Consider the following 6,410-nt stretch of genomic DNA (forward strand, 5'->3'; position numbering starts at 1 on the left):
AGTTATGTCCATATCAGTCAGTGTGGGGCCAACAAAACCTACCTCTTCCAGACATTCTTCTAGCTTATTAATGTATATGCCCAAAGGGTTAGGGGACAAGGGACACCCTTTCTTGACATCAATATTACATTTAATTTCTTCTTACCAAACCAAAATGGTCCTATTCTTAGCAATAACATTCTCATTCAACCTTGTCACAAAAATGTTAACATAAGAGGAACCATTATCTCTTTCAACCTTTTCTATAGGTTTGTCACGGAGAAGTGCTAAAAGCTTCTCAAAAATCAATGAAAGAACAAAAGAGATCATTGTTATTATTATCACACTCCTCTATGATAATCTTTAGAAGGTGACCCATGATTGAATGATAACTTCAAAGCCTAGTTTGATAATTATCTCTTTTATCATGGTTTTCTTTCCATAGGTTACACTTATTTTCCAAAGTAATTCTATACAACTTGGAAAAATAGGGCTGATCACAACGACTCAAATATTAGAGGGGATGTTTTCAAAGATAAGTAAAATAAGGTTCTACATCCAAGAATTAGGGATGTTTTTTTTCATTTCCAAATTGAAGAGCTTATGTATGAAGGGGATGGGGATAGGCCCTCATATATTCAAAATTTCACTTGGTAGGTTTCATTGTCCTTAAATTTCCATATTTTCATAGGTTTAACCCCAAAATCAATGTCTTCCATAAAAAAAAAAACTCATCTCTTATAGGGGTATTCAATATGGTATTTAAGGTGTTAGTGGATTCATAAGATTTTTAATGTAGGAATTTTGTTCTTCAAGGGAATCAAATTATTTTCTTTAGTTTTATAAATTAATATTTTCCTCCAAAACTTCCACAGATGATATTTAGAAAGGTGTAACAATTAATCCTATTTTTTATTTATATAGTACATTTTATTTCCTTTAGTAAAGGATTTGTATGTGTTTATATTATCAAGAATTAAGTATTCATTAGGGGCATCCTCCATTACTTTTTATTTATATAATACATTTTCTTTCTTAACAAAGGCTTTGTATGTGGATTATATTTAGAATGGTGTAACAAATTCTCCTTTTTTATTTATATACTACATTTTCTTTCCTTTAATAAAGGATTTGTATGTGTTGAAATTATAAAGATTTAAAGATTCATTAGGAGCATCCTGATTTCTTGCTATTTATATAGTACATTTTCTTTCCTTTAACAAATGATTTGTCCGTGTTTAACTTACCTAGATTTAAAGATTCATTAGGAGCATCTTGATTTCTTGTTATTTATATATTAAACTTTATTTCCTTTAACAAATCCTTTGTACAAGATGAAAGTTTCTAGATTTAAAATTCTATTAGGAGCATCCCTGGTTTCTTTTATAATAATTTTACAATAATTATCATATCAATATTTTGTGGTTTTATTGTTGTTTTATAGCATGCCTCGATAGAAAAACATGGAATAATGGAGAAATATAGGGTGTTCTAGATTAGTTGTTGGTTTATATTATGGGTCATATTTAGTCCTTAGATCTTATTCATAAGGAAGTTGGTATAACTCCTGAACAAATCCGTAATCATATATGTGTATGAAAATTCTGATTGATTGAAGAGAAGTGTATTGTGTAGGCACACTTCAAGTTGAGCTAGGATCATGTGAGAGATGCTTATTTCCAACAGATGCTGTCTCTTCTCAGTTTTAGTCGGTATCAAAGGAAGGATCATGGTGGGTTTGGGTTTGTGGGAGTGTAGAGTTGTCATCCACTGTGCAACATATAGCATGTATGAGCGTTGTTTGATTGGAGATTTGTTGGAAGGTTAGGATTGACGTCAGACTTCTATGGTGAGTGTTGACATCACAGACTATTGTGGTGAACCTGATAGCTTTGCTAGCGATCGGTGAGAGGAGGACTATAACCAATGCTAAAGGATCCAAATAGTTTGTTTTCCAGGGCAAGTCTAACCCAGAAGGAAGCCTTGAGAAGGTCGATTCCTGCTTAGAGGCTATGAGAAGGTTGACTTATATTCGATGCTTTGTTGACCCAATTTTCATGAGATTTTTATTTTTAGAGATGCATGGAAGCCTACATTGAATTATAACCCAAGATTGAAACTTGCCTACATATGATCTTCGCTGCAATTGAAACCTCCCTCTATGTGTTTCTAGTGAGCATGAATATATCCGGTGTGGGAGTGATTAGAGTTTGAGGTGCCATTGGCTTGAGATAGAATTGGAGTTCATGTCAATTATCAAAATTGAATTAACTGATAGAGATTTGGCGAGGCTATGTATTATATCTAGTGTGGTATGTGATGATGGTGAGTTATTTTTTGGAGTTGGCTCTACTGGAGTTGTGAGACTATGGAGCTAAGAAGGGTTGTGTTAATTTGAGTAGTAAAGAGTTGTGGGAGGCTGAGGTTGTTGAAGGATTTATGCGTGAGGTTGAGTAGAGAGCCAAATGTGAAGGTCGTGCAGTGGTGTGGTGCAGTAAAGTGCTAGAGGTCATGACTTATTGCTGTGAGTATGCCAAGCCTTCATCTAATTGGATCCGTGAGGCCCACATCATACTCGGTTTGACAACTAAGAGTTTTGAGTGTGTGAGTATTTCAGCGAAAGAAGAGCTTGATGCATGTGAAGATTGTTATGCAACCAACTCATAGATAGATAAATCAATGACTTAAAAGTTATCCTCTTCAAGGGGGAGCTTCCTTTACATTACATAAGTGAAAACTTCTTGGATGATATAGATGAAAATAAGTCATTTATATATAGGAGTCTAAGGGGTCACAATATAATCAGAGCCTACATAATAATAATAATGTAAGGGCACAACACTAACAATAGTTGGCTTCTATGGGGCATAATAATAACAATATGGGGACTACATGGGCACAAAAATAACAATAAGGGGGCTACACTCATAATAAAAATAAGGGGATACATTACTATTATAGGTTCCTAACATGCCCCTCTCCTTCAAAAGAATGTTGTCCTCAATGCTTGAATAGCTTTGGACGCTTCTGTATAAAATAATCCTCCCATGTGGAATCTTTAATGGGTAAGTTCTTCAACTTGATGAGATACTCTGAAATTGATCAATTTCATAGTTGTCACGCTCATTTTTCCGTGATTTCTTTAGGTTCAAATATGATTTTTCCTTCCTCGTCAGGTTCTAGAAATATTGTTTGAACTGGGAACTTGTCCCCTATAACCTTCTTTAAGCATTAAAAATGGAAAGCTAGGTGCATTGAGGAATATTCCTAAAGCTCCAATTTGTATGCCATAGTACCAATATTTTGCAAAAAATTGTAGGACCATAGTAATTTTGTAATAATTTATTAAACTTCTTAGCTTTCTTAAGGGACATTTGTTTGTATCATTGTAGCCGTAAAAATACCCAATTTCCTACATTAAAAATTGTTTGTTGTGGTGTTGATCGGGTTGTTTCATTCGATTATGTGCCAAAGTGAGGTTATCCTTTAAGAGTCGGAGAACCTGTTGTTGATGCTTGATGTGATCTTACATTGCTTGAAACTTAGAAATTTCTCTTAAATATGATTTTATGAATGGTGGATGATATCCATAAATTGCCATAAATGGGGTCATTTAGCCAAAGGTAACCATTTAACCCATTGTGCTTGTTTATTAGATATAAAGAAACCATTTAACCCATTGCCTTTTTTTATTATATACAAAGAAACAAAGATATCCTACCAAATATTTGTTCACTATCTTAGTTTTCCCATCAGATGGAGGATGATAAGATGAACTATGAGCTAATTGAGTGCCCATAAAAGAAAATAATTCAGTCCAAAACTTTCCAGTGAAAATGGGTCTTTGCCACTTACAATAGTCTTTGGGTTTCGATTTATCTTTTGAATTGTTTCCATAAATTCAATAGCAACTATACTAGTTTTAAATGGACAAGATAATGAACAAAAGAGTGCATACTTGGTAATTCTATCAATTATTACCATGATGACACTCTTTTCGTCGAACTTGGGTAAACCCATGATAAAATCCATTGGGACATCCTTCCAAAATTAACTTGGAATGGATAAAGGTTGTAAAATACCTCGGGTCTTAATTGTTTCAACTTCATTTTGTTGGTAAACCAAACATTCTGCCACAAACTTTTGAATATAATATTTAACGCCATCCCAAAAAAAATCCTTCTTATGCTGCAGTAAGTTTTTAAAAATCCTAAGTGCCCTCCTACAGGAGAGGTGTGCAATTCCAAAAGAATATTTTGTTTGAGTTGATAATTCTTACAAATATATAACTAATCTTTGTAGCATAATAAATCATTTTTCCATCTAAATGTATCAAATTTACTAGTATCTTGCTACAACTTTTGAATGAATGTTCACAGTTCTTCATCATTCTTCCATTCATCCCTTGCTTTGGTTATCCAATCTGGTTGGATAATATAAATGGCACAAAGCAATGATTCCACATCCTCGTCCTTTCTTGAGTTTTCATATTCATTAACATTTTGATTCCATTTTTTGTAGATGATTTCAAAGTCATAAACCAACAGCTTTGTGACCCATTTTTTTTGCTCTTCTAAAGATAATCTATGTTCCAAAAAGTATTTAAGACTATCATGATCTTTTCTAACCTTGACGTTTCTTCCCATTAGGTAAGGTCTTCATTGCTTCAGTGCATGTAGTATTGCCAACATTTCCTTCTCATAAATAGGTTTGTGTAAATTCTTTCCTTTGATTGGATGGATTTCAAAACAACGAGTCTTCCATCTTGCATTAAAACAACACAAATTCCTTCTTGTGAGGCATCAAATTCCATAATAAAGGTCTTTATGAAGTTTGGTGTAGCTAAGAACGGTGCTTGGCACATTTCCTCTTTATGATGTTCAAAGGCCTTAATTTCTTCTCGAGTCCTAGAAAATGCATATTTGTTCAGTAATGTTGTTAGAGGTGCTGCTATTTCCCATAATTTTTAACAAACCTGTGATAATACTCTGTCAACCTAAGAAATCCTCTAAGATTCTTTATGGTTGTGGGGATTTTCCATTCCTTAATGGCTTTAATTCTGTTAGGATATACCTTAACACCCTCATGAGATAAAATGTGATCCATATATCCCACCTCCTATACTCCAAATAAACATGTAGAGATTTTTGCATACAATTGTTTCTCCTACAATAGTTTGAGAACCCCGACAACATGTTGAACATGATCCTTCCAAGACGTTGTAGAAAATGGAATTCATCAAAACTTGAAATGTAGAAGGTTAATTGGCAAGGCCAAAAGGCATGACCAAAAATTCATAATGACCCTCATGAGTTATAAATATTGTTTTCAGAATGCCTTCAATATTCATTATAATTTGATGATATCCCGAATGAAGATTCAACTTGGTGAAGTAAATTTCTCCATGTAATTCATCCAACAATTCATCAATGAAAGGAATGGGAAATTTGTCTTTAATAGTTAGGTTTTTGAGCTCCCTATAATCCAGAAACATGTGCCATGGTCCATCCTTCTTGTGCACCAATACTACAAGAGAAGAGAAATAACTTTGTCTAGGTTGAATTATACCAACCTCTAACATTTCTGCAACCATGCATTCAATTTCACTCTTTTGGGCATAGGGATATCTCTAAGGCTCGATGTTGGGAGGAACACTTCCTAGAATCAAATGAATAGCATGATCATGATCGCAGATAGGTGGGAGGCCTTTGGGAGTCTCAAATACCTTGGAATTATTTTCCAAGACTTTTTGGAGATCTGGAGAAATAGATGACTTTGATGTTTGAAACTGTAGTGAGCATAATTGTGCAATTATACCCTATCGTTACCTATTTAGAAGCTTGGTCATGTAATTAGAGCTAATTATATTTCCTGGTTTCCCTATGATACCCATTAATTCAACTTCCTTTCCTTCTCAAAAAAAATTCAAGAAAAGTTCTTAAAAATTAAATCTTATCGTACCCAAAGATTGTAACCAATGGAGTCCTAGTACAACATCAACACCACCCATTGGAATGGAAAGCATTGGACTATTCAATACATATTCATCCATGGTTAGCTTGATATTATGGAAATTTCCAGAGCAATTTATAGTTCCTCCTTTTGCTACCATCACTTGACACTCTAGTGCTGGATATAACAAGTAATTCAATTCCTCAACTATCTTACAATGAATAAAATTATGGGTACTACTCGAATCAATCAACACTATTACCTTTTTCTTCTTGATATGTCCTTCTATATTGAGAATATGAGGAGTGGTAATCCCTCCCAATTCATTACAATATATGGTCAAATTACTTTCTTCTTTCTTTGGGGTTGGTTCCTACTGTATATCCTCTTGTTTTGAAATTTCTTGTTTCTTTTCTTCCTCCTCTTCACAATATATGTAAAATAACTTCTTCCGAACACACTTATGACATTTAGTGTAT

Source organism: Pinus tabuliformis, chromosome Q (assembly GCF_031772625.1).
Source record: "Pinus tabuliformis cultivar Carrire ecotype Pingquan chromosome Q, CPIR1, whole genome shotgun sequence".
In the NCBI taxonomy this organism is placed as follows: Eukaryota; Viridiplantae; Streptophyta; class Pinopsida; order Pinales; family Pinaceae; genus Pinus; species Pinus tabuliformis.